The 18487-nt window shown below is 30.3% G+C and overlaps 1 pseudogene; it reads right to left on the bottom strand.

Moving 5' to 3' along the window:
* Positions 1 to 4139: 4139 nt before the first annotated feature.
* LOC141811475 (oligopeptide transporter 5-like) lies at positions 4140 to 18246 on the bottom strand (annotated as a pseudogene).
* Between the last annotated feature and the right edge of the window lie 241 nt (positions 18247 to 18487).

Here is an 18487-nt window from a genome sequence, read left to right as displayed (position 1 = left end):
TAATACTATTTATATACATTAATTGATAACATATTAATTTATAAAAAATTATTACTTTTCATAAGTTAATATTAAATTAGTAAAAAAATTTAATATTACATAAAATTGATAGCTGCATGCATTAATTTTGCTAGCTGTTCCAATTAAATATCATATGAAACTAATTTTCTCATCTAATTCTATATAAGTAAGGACTGATGAGTAAGGGCTATAACTCTAATCTCACGACTCATCCTTTACAATTTCGGTCTAGAAGCGAGAATGAAGGTGACAATCATTGTTTGTTTTTTACTAATCTTATTTTAAATTATGATTTTTGCCTTGGACGCCAGAAGACTTGCTGACAACAGCCGGTCCAAGTACTGTAATGCTAATGTAAGATCATGTTGTCATGTTTATGGTATTAATCTTCCATGAGAGATAAATTAGTTGCAGAATATCATTTCATCCGTTAATTGATTAGTTAGTTAGTTAGTTAATAGTATTTTTCTTTTTTATGTCTGTGTCTTTAGAGAGGAGATAATTAAGGTTTACATATAAGCATGCTTAAATATTGACTCCTTTGACCTAGCTAATCAGTTAATTTTTATTTTTATCTTCGATCATATACACGTATTAAGGGGATGAGAATGATATTTTGTAAAAGTGTTTTATCTATGCAATATATATGTCTGTTTTAAATTGTTTCTTTAATCATGATCATTTTTATTGAGCATCTGTTTTAAAAATAAATAAATTAAAAAATAAATTTTTTTTAGGTTAAAATATCAATGATTTTACTCTTAAAAATCATAATGTAAAATAAGATTAGTAAAAAACAAACAACGATTGTCACCTTCATTCTCGCTTACTAAATCGGAGTTGTAAAGGACGAGTCGTGCGATTATGAGTTATAACCTTACTCATCATAACCCTTACTTATATAGAGTTAGATGGAAAAATTAATTTCATATGATATTTAATTGGAGCAGCTAGTAAAATTAATACATGCAGCTATCAATTTCATGTAATATTAATTTTTTTTACCAATTTAATATTAACTTATGAAAGTAAATAATTTTTTTTATAAATTAATATGTTATCAATCAATATATATAAATAATATTAATTGTCTCACATGGCAAAAAAGAAAGAAGGTGGTGCGTGACATCGTGAGGTCTCAGCGTAGAGGGAGTTATGCGGGCAGAACAGAGGCCGAAGCGCGCAAGAGGTTGTCAAATACGGTCACCATCTTGTTATACATCACGTGATGTGTGCAGATAATAAGATTAATCGAACTCGAGTTGCAGTTGGTGGTGTATGATTGAATGTTATTTTTGGAAATGTCATTCATTATAAGATAGGTATAGCAGTGAAGTTAAGTGGTGTCAGGATATCATTCTGACATCTTTTTTATATGTCAATATACTAAATAAATTAATGGATGTTCTAACTGATGGAGATAAGTTGCCAACATGAACAAATATAATCAAGTGCGCTAAATAAAATTAAATAATATAATATTTATCATTCGATTATTAATTATTTTACTATTTACGGACCTAGTTAGATTTTTTATTCTACTAACTTATAATTCGTTAGCTACGTACTTTAATCTATCTGTTTTGTTTCTTTACTAAATATATACAAATTATAATATTTTTTTATTCAGTCACTTCGTCATCATAAACAAGAATACTTCCATTAATTCCTTTTATCCCTATTGTAGATGTAGAACGAGCCTTGTAAACCTTGTAATATCATTAAAGTTCTTCGTAGTGTACGTATCATCATACGCAATACCAATTCAGTGCAGCCTTAATTACTACCGTAGGGCAGCAGATGAGATGAGGTTACAGGCTCTCCCGCCAAGGGCGGAGCCACCCTTGGACTTACCCGGGCTATAGCCCGGGGGGTCCGACGGCAACAAACTGAAAAAAAATTTTAAATTTAGAGACGGGAGAAAAAAACTTTAAGAAATAGCTTGGGGTATTCGGGATCCCTCAGCCCAGGTAGCTCTTAGCCTGGATAAATCATCCGGGCTGGCTTCGCCATTGTCCTCCGCCACTTAAGGGCGACATGTATTTGCTGCCAAATTACAGCTCGAGTTCGAATTCTAACGAGTTTTTTAAATAAAATAATATAAACAACAAAGCCTTTTTAAAAAAAATCATATATGATCATCATTTATACATGTCAGATTTGCATTTTTAATGATGTCAGATGCACCATGGTAAGCAAGGGCACGATGTTAGAGTTGGATTGATCGGTAATTTGCATTGGACAATGCATGACATCCAAAATAGGTTGTATTACATGGACACGCTCTGGCACGCGGCAAGTAATGGTCTATAATTAATGTTAAAATTGTTGTAGGTTGAAAATAGTGTGTTGCAGTTTATGTCAATGCGTGAATCGACAATTTGAATACGACAGCAAGTCAAATATATAACTTAATTATTTATTCTTATCCTTGCTAAAACTTCACCTTTATCGTTTCCTATACTAATTAATTTGCATATGACAGCAAGTTAAAATTAATTTTTAGAAATTAAAAATCTATTAACAAATTATAAATATCTCATTCTACATAATATAATTTTAACATTAAATTATTTTTAATTTACTAAATAATATCTTATTAAACATAATTAATTTTAATTCAAAATATTAAATATGATTATGCCTTTTTAATATCATATATTTGATCGATCGATTTGTACAATAGATTTTTAACTCTTAACAAAAATTACCTAATAAAATTTTCTCGTATAATAATACAGGACAGCTAGCCAAGTACATTAATATTTTACAATCAACTCTATAAAAATAAGAGGGCTGCCGGTTAGAAACAGAGTAAAACTCTCTTCAGATAACTCTTCTTTTCTCATACAACTCTCGTGTTTCACAATGAAGACGGTGGCTGTTGTTGTTTAATTTTTAATATATAATTTTATTTTTCATTTTTATTTTTAGCTTAGAAGTGAGGAAACTGACAGATAATGATGGCAGGAATAGGTGCTGCAACACTAAGCTATAAGACTGTTACCCTGCTCATGATATTCTGCCATGATATAAGTTAGTTACAGAATTAATATCAATCGATTCATCCCTTAATCTATTAACTTTATGAAAATAGTTAATTACTAGTTAGTGTGTTGCTCTATTTCTGTTTGTAGCTAGTGTAATTTTCTTTTTATTTCTGTCTTAAGGAAGGAGATATATAAAGTTTGCATAGGCATGCTTATATACTCTTTTGACCTTATCAGTATGTTTTTATTTGTATTTTTAATTATCTGGAATGAGATTGATATTTTGTAAAAGCATTTATTTATGTAATATATATATATATATATATATATGTTTTAGATAATTTTTTTACTCATCATTTTTATTAAGAGAAATGATATGCAGCATGAAAAAATACAAGATAAAATCAACATAACACATTCAATTGCATGGCTATGGATCACACTATATGATTGTGGGACCCACTGCATGCAGTGTGTCATGTTGGTTTCATGCTACATATCATTGATCTTTAATTATTGAGTATGTGTTTTAAGAATAAATAAATTAAAAAATAATTTTTTATAAGTTAAAATATCCTTTATTTTACTTCTAAAATTATAAATTTTAAGCATTTAAAGGAGAAACTGTATTTAAAATCATACATATCGATTTCGAATAGTGAGTCAAAAACTAGAACCTCAAGTATACAAATTTGTAAACCGGTAAGTTTCTAAAAGTTAATGGATGATAATAATCAATTAATAAAATTAAATTATATGCATAAACAACCATTTAAGTGCATTTAAAACAAAGAAATAAAATTGAGAAATTTTATTCAGTCTAGTCTTTTTTATGTAAGAGCACAGTACTGAAATATTTAAATTTAATAATAAATATAATCAATCAGGACTGGATTATGGGATAACCTTCAACAATAATACCAGCCATTGTGGGATATTTTGCTAATGGATAATGATCACCTAATTTTATTCCCCACCAGTTCACTCTATATGTTTTGAAATTGAAGAGAGACACTAAACAAAAGAGTAAAAATTGCAGAACCCGCATTAAGTCCAGCGGACAATATATAATTATATCTTGTTTACCATTCTCTATGCTTATGATAGATGAAGTAGTTGAAGAGTATTTCAGTAACAAATCAGTTCAAATAACTCACAGTCCCACTGAAAGATATAACAACAGTGGCACTGAATATAATCGAAAAGTTAATGAGTCCGATCCATTTCTTTTTAGGGTACTTATGTGATAAGAACCAAATGAGAATTGATACGACGAGTCCAATAAGAGCAAAGATGAAGACTATTGAATACATACTATTGGGATAGAACATCATTTGAGGTCCGACAATCCCCCATGTTACCCATTGATGTATGTTGTTCTCTCGTTGGGACATGTCCAAGGACTTCCCTTGGGAAGCAATTCTGGTTGGCAAATATTATCTATTAATCGGATCATCCACTATGCTATGTTAAAATCAGTGAAGCATGAAATCAATGTGCTTAGAATCTGTGCAGCATATATATATATATGCATAATGTTTTAAAAAATTTATAATTTTGTATATAATTAATTAATAATGAAGAAATTAAGTGAATAAATTAACAAACTTACCATGATATGAAATAAGATTTTTGAAGGAATCTTTATGTAGTGTGATAATTTGAAGTTTGATATAACATATGATGCTAGAAATGAGTCTCTGCTCCATATAATTGAAAACTAGATTGGCTATAGGTTTGTCTGGATTCAAGTATTCAATGATGGTTTCCATTAACAAATGCAATGTGAATCCCTTCATGCATGTCACACATAAAGTTATTCGTAAGTTAAAATATTATACAGTCAATAAATTAAATTCATTGTAAATTAATTAAGATTAGTGTGCACACCAGACCACTAATTGCTTGAAGTACACTTTCCAAAGGAAGGAATACAAGTACGAGAGCGTTTGTCAACAAAACTTCCCAGTAACGAAGTTGAATTTGATCTCCAAAACCTTCACAGACCAGAATCGCCAAGCCGATCATCGAGAACAATATGGAGTAAAACCACCACTGAGGAATAGATTTATAGTTTTGCTTTATTAGTCTCGAATGCACATCTTGCTCATCATTTTTATATGCCTTCTTAAACTGTTGTCAAAGTGATCTGCAGATCATAAATTACGTAAAATTATATATATATTTATTCATACGACATCAACTATAATGTGACAAATTAATTAAAATCAGTACGCACCTCTCATTGAAAAGAGCAATCTGAGAAATAGAGGATGTGTACTGAGCAAGACCAATTCCTTTACTATAAATTAGTGAGATAGTAAAGTATACCTTTGAGTATTTATCATAGGCTTCTTGATTTAACGAGAAAGTGTTTGGATTTACAATTCTAGTGATATTGAATTTGTGGTCGGTGGAATCATAGAAATTAGTCGAAACCAATGGAAATTTTCTTGCATCGTATGCATTACTCCAGTAAGACAAGGGCAAAATCACGTACGTAATTATAATAATTCAACTAACATGTTGAATATCACAAATGAAGGAAGAACTAAAGGATTTCCTATGAAACTTGTCATCGTCATCCAATCGAGTATAACCGATCCAATGCCTAGCCCATTCATCCCGGACCCAAATTGTTATGCAGTGATCAAGTCCTTCCATATCCAACATACAAAGGAGAGAGCAGTAATGGACTGGAAGAAATAAGAAGGGACGATGCTATAAGTGAATATCGCAGCAGAGGTAATAAAAAAAAATGATAACGTGATAACCCTCCTTAAGGTCATGTAATGCTTTTAGAAATACAAATAAGACAACATTACATATCAATTTAATTATTTTCATTTACTGCTTATATTAATATATAATTTTTTACGAACAACAATAAACTAACATATCTGTAAAATGAGATGTTGGCGATTACATTGGGCCATCACATATATGGTGAATCTATAAAACTTTTAGAAACAAACCAGCAAATCTGAAACTCAAAAACTGCATGCATATATAAATTGAATGTAAAATATATATCTAGATATATGATTATTTCTCGTAACAAATTAAACTTGTTACTTGAGTTGATATAATTAAGGGTTAAAGCCAGCTAAATATGAATTTCTCTATAGTAAGAAATCTTGGCTATGCTAATGTTGAGAAAGCTTGGACTACCTATTGCATTGGCAAATTTGGACATGACTATATGTTCTTTGATATTGAAGGAGCATGGATTCAGCGAAAAGCTACATTTTATGCTTGGGATTCTCACAACTTTGTTTGGCAAAATTTTGGCCAACAGATTACCTCCACCGAACAAGATGTCGATACAAATTGACGATATGTAACTGACTTCCTGTCTAAAATAACCAATTCGTAACAATACCGATTGAGCGGAACACCAAGAATCCATATGCGGAATGTCAACACTTGCAACGTTGGATCGTCCATTGAAGGAACTGTCAGTCTCACTTGTTTTATGGACGAGTCATCCACTATTTTTCTGTCTCCCAAGCAAATACTTAATTGACACAATTAAGGATTCACGGAGGATGGAATATTAATCGATACAAGAAAAAGTTATTAGGAAGATTTTACCTTCTTCAAAAATTAAATGTTCACAAAGGAAAGAGATTACTGCTATATATTCTCGGGAAATTAATTCATTGTTTATTATTCGTATATGATTTGCTTTATTTAATTTTACTTTTCTTCCATTAAAGTTTTCATGATCAGCTGTGCAAAATTTTCACCCTTAAATGTGTCAATTTGCCTAACTCTCACACACACACACACACACACACACACGCACAGATATATATATATATATATATACAATTAATGTCTAAATATAATATATTCGTGTAGAAATATAAAAGAAAGATAATTTTGATTAGTAAAGAATAGAATAATACAATTAATGTCTAAATATTATTTAATTTATTATTTTGTTTTATTTAACTTATGAATCATCCAATTTATTTAGTTCAATTTAAATTTATACTTTTTCAATCTATAATTGACTCTCATTTGACTTTTCTAAATGAGAATTTTTATTATTATATTATCTCTGTACGTACGTTACATAATTAATAGGTGTGAACCTCATTTTTTAAATTTAAATTGAGCAATTAATATATATATTTATTTTAAATTTAATCAGTAAATGATGAAAGACCTTAGAATAAGGAAAACAAATACTAATATCCAATCACAAAAGTCAATTATTCTTTTTAATTTTTAAATAAGATAATTATTTTTAATTATCATATGGTATTATTAATTAATTTAATTTTACTTAATTAATGTCATATTTAATCATTATTAATGCAATCGACCTCTGATTAAGTTTGACAAGCTCGAATTGACTCGAGTTAAATAGTTAAATGTTGATCAAATAGTTAAATGTTGATCAATATGTTGGTTGAGTAAGAATTAAGTAGGTCAAAAGTAAATACACGATAGGAAGATAAAAGTTTAAGTGGGTAATGATTGACTTTAGACACTTAAAGATCGGAAGTCCAATATGAAATTTGACAAAAGAGAAGTCTAATTAAATCGATTAAGATGGACTGTATTAGGACTCGTGTGAGCTAGAGGGGATGAATAGTTTCGATTGAGTCGATATGTAAGATAGACAGACGTCTCGTTAAAGTAAAACACACACTCACTTTATTGCTTAATTGCTACTAAAATATATTTTTATTGTCTAAAGTAAAACACACTTTTTTTTTAAAGCAAATTGCATAGGTAAATATTAATTATACAGAATGTCATCCTCTCATGCATCCACTCAAGACATATACATGAAAAAGAAAAAAAAAATAACCCACAATACTAACACATAAGTCCATAGTGTAACTTTTAAAGTTTACATTAACTATTTTAATTCATAAGTAAAAAAAAAAAGATAATGAATGACATACATTACATTTTAACTTATTTATGGTTAAAATCATAAACATGGCAACATGTTTTTATTTTTCTATTATAGCAACCAGAATAGCCATAGAGTTCTCCTGCAATTGCAAAAGAGAGGAGGAAGAGAAAAACAAACAATAGAGTAATATGAAATATCTTCATTATGCAAATGACTGGAGGAGAGACGGGATGAGAAGAAAAGTTTCAACAATGAAATTGTTGTATAGAATGTAAATGCAAAAGGCATTAAAGCAATATATATATATAGTGACAATATATATAGAGTCGATCATATGCATCAGAGCAATAAATGTCAAACATTAAAATCTACAACAACATAGTATGACAATATATATCAAATCAGAGCAATAAATGACAAACTATTAAAGTCTTATATTACGTAGTGACAATATTAATCAAAGCAAAACTGCATTAGAACAATAAATATATTTATTGTTAAAACGGACAACAAAGCAACAATGTAGTTTCTGGCTAACACAATTAACTTTAAATATCAATAAAACATCATGCTTCGACAAATACTCATTCCATAATGAGCTTAGTCTAGACATTATTACATGCATGCATCTTTAATATACAAATAAATAAAGAGAGAGGAACCATAAAAATTAACAAACTAAATAATATTTATTATTAATTATCTTCAATATAATAATAATAATATTTATCGATTAATTAGTTTTTATTTTATCAAAATTTAAGTTTAACTTTTAAATAAATATAATGCATTAATTACATATGTTGGGCTGTTAACAAATTTGTTAATGTACACATTTAAAGGTGATGATTTTGTATATATGTTGGGCAAACCTCTTAATTGAACACATTTAACTTTAATGAATGAAAATAAAAGTTAAATATAGGTAATCATTTGTGAATAGTAGAGAATAGATTTCCTGAAATAGCATTAATATCTTTCCTCTGTGACCTTTATCAATCATACACATGTTAGAAGAATAGTTATTAATGTAACATAGATAGATGTCTCGTTAAAGTAAAACATGCACTCACTTGATTGTCAAATTGCTTCTAAAATATATTTTTATTGTCTAAAGTAAAACACACATTTTTTTTAAAAAGCAAATTGCATAGATAAATATTAATTATATAGAATGTCATCCTCTCATCCATCCACTTAAGATATATACATGGAAAAGAAAAAAAAAACAACCCACAATACTAACACATAAGTTCTTAGTGTAAACTTTCTAAAGTTTACATTAACTATTTTAATTCATAAGTAAAAAAAAAATGATGAATGACATACATTACATTTTAACTTGTTTATTTTAAAATCATAAACATGACAACATGTTTTTATTTTACTATTATAGCAATGAGAATAGCCTCGGCCGGAGTTCTCTTGCAATTGCGCAGGAGAGGAGGAAGAGAAAAATAAACAATAGAGTAATAAGAAACATTTTCATTATGCAAATGACAACTTCATTGTTGAAACTTCATTGTTGAACAATATGAATCGGTCGCTAAATCGAATTCATTGTCGCTAATATTAGCGATCGATTTTAAAATCGAATTCGAATTCGATCCCTAAATAGAATTACGATGAAATTTTTTATAATTTTTTTTATCGGTTGCTAATCGGATTTAGTGATCTATTAGTGATCAAATTTTTTATCGTTAATTGCGATTATTTTTATAGTGTTTGACATTTATTGCTCTGATGCATATGATCAGACTCTATATATATTGTCACTAACCCTATATGCATCAAGTTTTGTACGGACTGAATTTGTATATATATATATATATATATATATATATATATAAGATCATCAAATTCAGTCCGTACAAAACTTAGGTAACTAAAACAACATAGCAACAAGCTAATTTTGTATCCCATATACAGATCTCTTGATGCCATAAAATTAATTATTATAACGTAAAAATAATTATTCTTAGTTATTACATATTTTAAATTAATTTTAATTTTACTTAATCAATATCATCTTAAACACAATTAAAATCATCTATAGATAAAATTAATTTTGAATTCAATTTTATTTTTTAATTCTTAACATGTGGGCCATCAGAATAACTAGCTATAGGTGCACGCGATCGCATCACTTGCCTGACTTCATCAAAAGGGTGGGGCAAAGTGATGTTTAGATGGAAATGCACCCCAGTAGCACATGATGTCAGATTATCAGTTCAATGTTGAATTGAAGGTCATCATGAATGTGTGACGGATGATTGTTTGATTGTTTCAGAAGTTTAATTTAAATTTAAAATTAAAATTTCTTACCTTCTACATAAAGATTTCATTGTTGAAATTTCTCTTCCCATCCTGTCTCTCCTCTAGTCATTTGCATAAGAAGATGCTTCTTATTACTCTATTGTTTATTTTTCTCTTCCTCCTCTCAATTATTGCAAGAGATCTCCGTTGCTTTTCTCGTTGCTGTAATAAACAAATAAGCATATGTTATCATGTTTATGCTTTTAAACCACAAACAAGTTAAAAGGTAATGTATGTCATTCATTATCTTTTTTTTTTACTTATGAATTAAAATAGTTAATGTAAACTTTAGAAAGTTTACATTAAGGACTTATGTGTTAGTATTGTGTATTGTTTTTTGTTCTTTTTCATGTATGTGTCTTGAGTGGATGGACGAGAGGATGACATTCTGTATAATTAATATTTATCTATGTAATTTGTTTTTAAAAAAATCTTGATTTGTGTGTTTGTTGTGCCGTAAAAAAAATTATAATTTATAATTTCAAATTTATAGTAAAAATGTAACTCTAAAATTAGATCCACATGCATATTGGCTTTTGATAAAAAAAAATGATGCGCACTTATATTTTCCAAGACGAGAGAGTTGTGAAAATTTTAACAAAAAATAAAGTACGTTTTAATTGTTTTTACTATTAACACAAAATGATGTCTTGGATTTTGATCTGTTTTGGTCATTGCATATGAGGAATACATGACAGCTAGCAAATGTGGTTCATTTGCACTACAACTAGTTAATTAAACTTATTCACGAGGTGGAAACAGCATAACACATCACGTCGTTTGACAGGTGCGTGACAAGTGCTGACAATAGCGAACACATCGAGCTGCCTCCCTCATTAAAGTTGTTATCCATTAATGCAAGTTCATAAATAAATTCACGTGATGTCAGATTATATTTACAGGTAGTTTTGATTTTCCATTGATACGTGGATTAAAGAGACAAAAAGGGAAATTCTCATTTCATTTACTCGTGATGTTAGAGGAAGATAGGGACGTTTAAATGTTAAAGTTTTTCGAGAGGTGTAGGTGGTGCATTAGTGTTGCACAAATTAAGCACTGATATAGCAATTGGAGCTACCGTTATGCATTCCATCAATTACATGAATTATGTGATACTGCTAACAATATTAATTGATTTCTGAGTTCTGATAATTTTAACATTAATTAACTGTCTTGATATATTGTGACAATAAAAATATATTTTAGAAGCAATTGGGAATCAAGTGTGTGTTTTATTTTAACGAGATGTCTATCTATCTTATATTAATAATTGTTGTTGCTTTGTTAAATGGACGAGTATAACGGATCGTATGGTGGTCACGACGCAAGAGAGTGTTGTCTGACTTCGTCAGGATTCGAACCCTTGCCCTCTTATACAACTTTGCTACATCGTAACCAACTCAGTTGCATCGTAACCAACTCAATTATGCCCCGGGGTTCTAAGATAGTTGTAGGTTGCTTTGATTCATAATGTCAGTATGCAATATAAGACTTTAATTGTTTGTTATTTATTGTTCTGATTTAATATATATTATCATATTATTTTCTTGTAGATTTTAATGATTTGACATTTATTTCTTTAATATATATGTATATATAATCGATTATATATATATATATATATATATATATATATATATATATATATAATTATCAAATTCAGCCCATACAAGTTAACTTGATGCAAACAAGATCTACGATTCATAATTATCAATAAAAATAAGCTAACTAAAACCATAAACAAGCTAAACAATTGTATCCCATATTTGGATCTTTTGATACCATAAAATTAATTATTATAACGTAAAAATAATTATTCATAGTTATTACATATTATAAATTAATTTTAATTTTACTTAATTAATATCATCTTAAACACAATTAAAATCATCTATAGATAAAATAAATTTTAAATTTAATTTATTCACATGTGGGCCATGAGCATAACCAGCCAGTGTAAGATCGACACCTAGCACCCTAGTGGCACAGTTGCATGCGGATCCTTCATGTACGATATCATCATTCTCACCAATGATGTCTAAGTAAGACAAAAGGCGGAGGAAGCAGTGCGATATCGGCAAGACGGAAATAATATAACTGTAGGCGTAGGCGATCACATCACCTGCCTAACTTCATCACGTGATGTTCAGATGATGCACCCCAGTAGCACACATGATGTGAGATTATCAGTTCAATGTTGAATTTCATCATAAATGCATGACAAATGACCGTTTAATGATTTCAGAAGTTTAGTTTAAATTTAAAATTAAAATTTCTTACCTTCTATATAACCACTACGACTTCATTGTTGAAACTTCTCTTTCCATCCTATCTCTCTTCCAGTCAATTGCATAATAGAGATGTTTCTTATTACTATATTGTTTATTTTTCTCTTCCTCCTCTCCTTCGCAATTGCAAGAGATCTTCGTAGCATTTCTCATTGTTGTACTAAAGAAATAAACATAATAAAAGTTAAAAGGTAACGTATGTCATTCATCATTCTGTTTTTTATTTTTATTTATGAATTAAAATAGTTAGTGCAAACTTTAAAAAGTTTACTCTAAGGACTTATGTGTTCATAGTGTGGATTGTTTTTTTTCTTTTTTCTTTTTCATATGTGTCTTGAGTGGATGGATGAGAGGATGACACTCCGTATAATATTTATATATGCAATTTACTTTAAAAATAAAATTCTTGATTTATGTGTTTATTGTGTCATGAAGAAAAAAAATTATAATTTATAATTTCAAATTTATAGTAAAATTAAAACTCTAAAATTAGATCCACATATTGGCTTACGATAAAAAATGATATTTAAAGTTAATTGTGTTAGCTAGAAACTGCATTGTTGCTTTGTGATATTAAAACAAATTATAAAGCAACAATGCAGTTTCTGGCTAACACAATTAACTTTAAATATCATTTTTTATCATAAACCAATATGTGGATCTAATTTTAGAGTTTTAATTTTACTATAAATTTGAAATTATAAATTATAATCTTTTTTTCTTCATGACACAATAAACACATAAATCAAGAATTTTATTTTTAAAGTAAATTAAATATATAAATATTATACGGAGTATCATCCTCTCATCCATCCACTTAAGACACATGAAAAAGAAAAAAAAAAAAAACAACCCACACTACTAACATACAAGTCCTTAGAGTAAACTTTTTAAAGTTTTTACTAACTATTCTAATTCATAAGTAAAAATAAAAAACAGGATGATGAATGACATATGTTACCTTTTAACTTTTATTGTGTTTATTTCTTTAGTATAACAATGAGAAATGCTACGAATATCTCTTGCAATTGCGAAGGAGACGAGGAATAGAAAAATAAACAATATAGTAATAAGAAACATCTCTATTATGCAATTGACTGGAGGAGAGATAGGATGGAAAGAGAAATTTTAACAATGAAGTCGTAGTCGTTATATAGAAGGTAAGAATTTTTAATTTTAAATTTAAATTAAACTTCTGAAATCATTAAACGATCATTTGTCCTGCATTTATGATGAAATTCAACATTGAACTGATAATCTCACATCATGTGTGCTGCTGGGGTGCATCATCTGAACATCACGTGATGAAGTTAGGCAGGTGATGTGATCGCCTGCGCCTACAGTTATATTATTTCTGTCTCGTTGATATCACGCTGCTTCCTCTGCCTTTTGTTTTACTTAGACATTATTGGTGAGAATGATGATATCGTACATGAAGGATCCGCATGCAACTGTGCCACTGGGGTGCTAGGTGTCGATCTTGCACTGGCTAGTTATGCTCATGGCCCACATGTGGATAAATTGAATTCAAAATTTATTTTATCTCTAGATGATTTTAATTGTGTTTAAGATGATATTAATTAAGTAAAATTAAAATTAATTTATAATATGTAATAACTAAGAATAATTATTTTTACGTTATAATAATTAATTTTATGGTATCAAAAGATCCAAATATGAGATACAATTGATTAGCTTGTTTATGGTTTTAGTTAGCTTATTTTTATTGGTAATTATGAATCGTAGATCTTGTTTGCATCAAGGTATGGCCTGAATTTGATGATCATATATAATATATATATAGTCGATTATATATATATATGTATCAAAGAAATAAATGTCAACTCATTAAATCTACAATAAAATAGTATGATAATATATATTAAATCAGAACAATAAATAACAAACAATTAAAGTCTTATATTGCATATTGACATTATGAATCAAAGCAACTTACAATTATCTTAGAATCTCCGGGGTATAGCTGAGTTGGTTACGATGCAATTAAGTTGGTTACGATGCAACAAAGTTTTATAAGAGGGCAAGGGTTCGAATCTTGACGAAGTCAGACAACACTCTCCTGCGTCGTGACCACCATACGATCCGTTATACTCTTGTCCATTTAACAAAGCAACAATAGTTATTAATGTAAGATAGATAGACATCTCGTTAAAGTAAAGCACACACTTGATTGCCTAATTGCTTCTAAAATATATTTTTATTGTCACAATATATTATGACAGTTAATTAATTTTAAAATTATCAGAACTCAGAAATCAATTAATATTTTTAACAGTATCGCATAATTCATGCAATTGATGAGATGCATGACGGTAGCTCCATTTGCTATATCAGTGCTTAATTTGTGCAACACTAATGCACCACCTACACCTCTCGAACAACTTTAACATTTAAACGTTCCTATCTTCGTCTAACATCACGAGTAAAAGGAATGAGAACTTTTCTTTTTATCTCTTTAATCCACGTATCAATGGAAAATCAAAACTGCCTGTAAATATAATCTGACATCACGTGAATTTATTTATGTACTTGCATTAATGGATGATAACTTTAATGAGGGAGGCAGCTCGATGTGTTCGCTATTGTCAGCACTTGTCACGCACCTGTCAAATGACATGATGTGTTATGCTGTTTCCACCTCGTGAATAAGTTTAATTAACTAGCTGTAGTGCAAATGAACCATATTTGCTAGCTGTCATGTATTCCTCATATGCAACGACCAAAACAGATCAAAATCCAAGACATCATTTTGTGTTAATAGTAAAAACAATTAAAACACACTTTATTTTTTGCTAAAATTTTCACAACTTTCTCATCTTGGAAAATATAAGTGCGCATCATTTTTTTTTATCAAAAGCCAATATGCATGTGGATCTAATTTTAGAGTTACAATTTTACTATAAATTTGAAATTATAAATTATATATATATATTTTTTCACGACACAACAAACACACAAATCAAGATTTTTTTTAAAAAACAAATTGCATAGATAAATATTAATTATACAGAATGTCATCCTCTCGTCCATCCACTCAAGACACATACATGAAAAAGAACAAAAAACAATACACAATACTAACACATAAGTCCTTAGTGTAAACTTTCTAAAGTTTACATTAACTATTTTAATTCATAAGTAAAAAAAAAACTGATGATGAATGACATACATTACCTTTTAACTTGTTTGTGGTTTAAAACCATAAACATGACAACATATACTTATTTGTTTATTATAGCAACGAGAAAAGCAACGGAGATCTCTTGCAATAGGAAAAGAAATGTCAACAATGAAATCTTTATGTAAAGGTAAGAAATTTTAATTTTAAATTTAAATTAAACTTCTGAAATCATCAAACAGTCATCCGTCACGCATTCATGATGACCTTCAATTCAATATTGAATTGATAATCTGACATCATGTGCTATTGGGGTGCATCTTCTAAACATCACGTGATGAAGTCAGGCAGGTGATGTGATCGCCTGTACCTGCAGCTATTTCCATCTCGCCGATAATCGCGATGCTTCCTCAGCCTTTGCACCACCCTTTTGTCTTACTCGGACATCAATGGTGAGAATGATGATATCATGCTTGAAGGATCCGCGTGCAACTGTGCCACTGGGGTGCTGTACTAGCTGTCAATCTTGCGCTGGCTAGTTATTCTGATGGCCCACATGTTAAGAAATTGAATTTAAAATTAATTTTATCTATAGATGATTTTAATTGTGTTTAAGATGATATTGATTAAGTAAAATTAAAATTAATTTAAAATATGTAATAACTAAGAATAATTATTTTTACGTTATAATAATTAATTTTATGGTATCAAGAGATCCGAATATGGGATACAAATTAGCTTGTTGCTATGTTGTTTTAAGTTATCTTATTTTTATTTGTAATTATGAATTATAGATCTTGTCTGCATAAGTTTTGTAAGGATTGAATTTGATGATCTTTAGTGAATATATATAGAGTCTGATCATATGCATCAGAGCAATAATTGCCAAACACTGCAAAAAATTTGATTGCTAATCGGTTGTTAAATCTGATTAACAACCAATAAAAAATCATAAAAAATTTCATCGTAATTTGATTTAGCGATCGAATTCGAATTCGATCACTAATTAGCGATTGAATTTATTCCATACAAAACTTGATACATTTAGGGTTAGTGACAATATATATAGAGTCTGATCATATGCATCAGAGCAATAAATGTCAAACACTACAAAAGTAATTGTGATTAGCAATAGAAAATTCGGTCGCTAATATTAATGACCGATATATATATAAAAGATCATCAAATTTAGTCCGTACAAAACTTGATACATATGGGGTTAGTGACCATATATATAGAGTCTGATCATATGCATTAGAGCAATAAATGCCAAACACTACCAAAATAATTGTGATTAGCAATAGAAATTTCGATCGCTAATCGGTCGCTAAATCCGATTAACGACGGATAAAAAAATCATAAAAAATTTTATCATAATTTGATTTAACGATCGAATTATAATTGATCGCTAAATTAGTGATCGAATTATAATCGCTTGCTAAATTAGTGATCGAATATGAATTCAGTCACTAATATTAGCGACAAATTTTAAATCTAAAAAATCATCAAATTTAGTCCTTACAAAACTTGATCCATATAGGGTTAGTGGCAATATATATAGAGTCTGATCATGTGCATCATAGCAATAAATGCTAAACACTATAAAAATAATTGCGATTAGCGATAGAAAATTTAGTCGCTAATCGATCGCTAAATTCGATTAACGATTGATAAAAAATCATAAAAAATTTTATCTTAATTTGATTTAAACACCAAATTATAATCGGCCATTAAATTAGAGATCGAATATGAATTCGATCGCTAAATTTACTGACCGATTTTAAAATCGATCGTTAATATTGGCGATCGAATTCATATTCGGTCACTATTTAACTACAAAACTTGCAATTGCGAAGGAGACGAGGAAGAGAAGAACTAATAAGAAACACCATTATGCAAATGACTAGACGTGAGACATGATGGGAAAAGAAATTTCAATAATGAAGTTGTTATATAAAAGCTAATTCATCAAAGCAAAATATATATATATAGAGAGAGAGAGAGTTGATATGTTGCCGACTCCTTGTCCGCGACAGTTGACGTGGCTGAAATTTCTCCATTCGTGTGCGTCTGCTGTGGCAACGAAATAAAATCCCGCCCTCTCCCAAAATCGCTCAAAATCGCACGGCCGAATCATAAATCCGAGCTTCCCTCGCCGTCGTTTGCTCCTCCACGCCGATTCGAGATCCCAAAATCGCCGTCATCCGCTCCACGCCGTCGGCAATCGTCGCGACTCGGAGCAGAAGAAAATACGACCCCTGCTCGCGATGCGCCCTAAATCCTCGCGTTGCTGCGTTCGGCCCTAAACCCATCGCACCTCTCCTCTCCGTAAACCCTAAACCCATCGCGACCGAAGCTGAAGGGGCGGAACCCTTCTGCTGACCTCGCTTTTGCCTGCTGATACACACTCGAGTCGCACCCGCTTTCGATACAGGGGAGAGTGAGAGGGAGGAGGAGAGGAAGATGGGCGGGATCGTCGAGCGCGCCAGGCTCTGTTTTCTCTTCCTCGCGGTAGTCGCCGCCTTCGCCCAATGCTTTAACAGAGGTCAGTCGGTCTCTTTCAAGCCTGAGGTTAGGTTTTGCCTCTGCCATCGCTTCCGCCGCCAGGGAGGTCATCGAAGCACACCACCTTTGAACACCTCGATGTTGGTGGCTCACCGGGGCGGCTCCATGCTGGTGCTTCTCAAGGTACTCTCAGCCTTCTCACGGAGGAACATGCAACCTGACAAAGCTGGAGGTGATCAAACTCATCATCGCCGAGTTCGTGAGGATCTTGGGCTGCTACACCGCTGACGCCAAGATCTACGGCCTCCATTAACAACAGGAGCATGCTTCGCAATAAGCAGGTATGCAATCT

This window comes from Curcuma longa, chromosome 17, assembly GCF_044706935.1.
Source record: "Curcuma longa cultivar G26 ecotype Majalengka, Jawa Barat chromosome 17, ITB_CL_G26_1.1, whole genome shotgun sequence".
In the NCBI taxonomy this organism is placed as follows: Eukaryota; Viridiplantae; Streptophyta; class Magnoliopsida; order Zingiberales; family Zingiberaceae; genus Curcuma; species Curcuma longa.
This window is presented reverse-complemented; position numbering and strand designations above follow the sequence as displayed.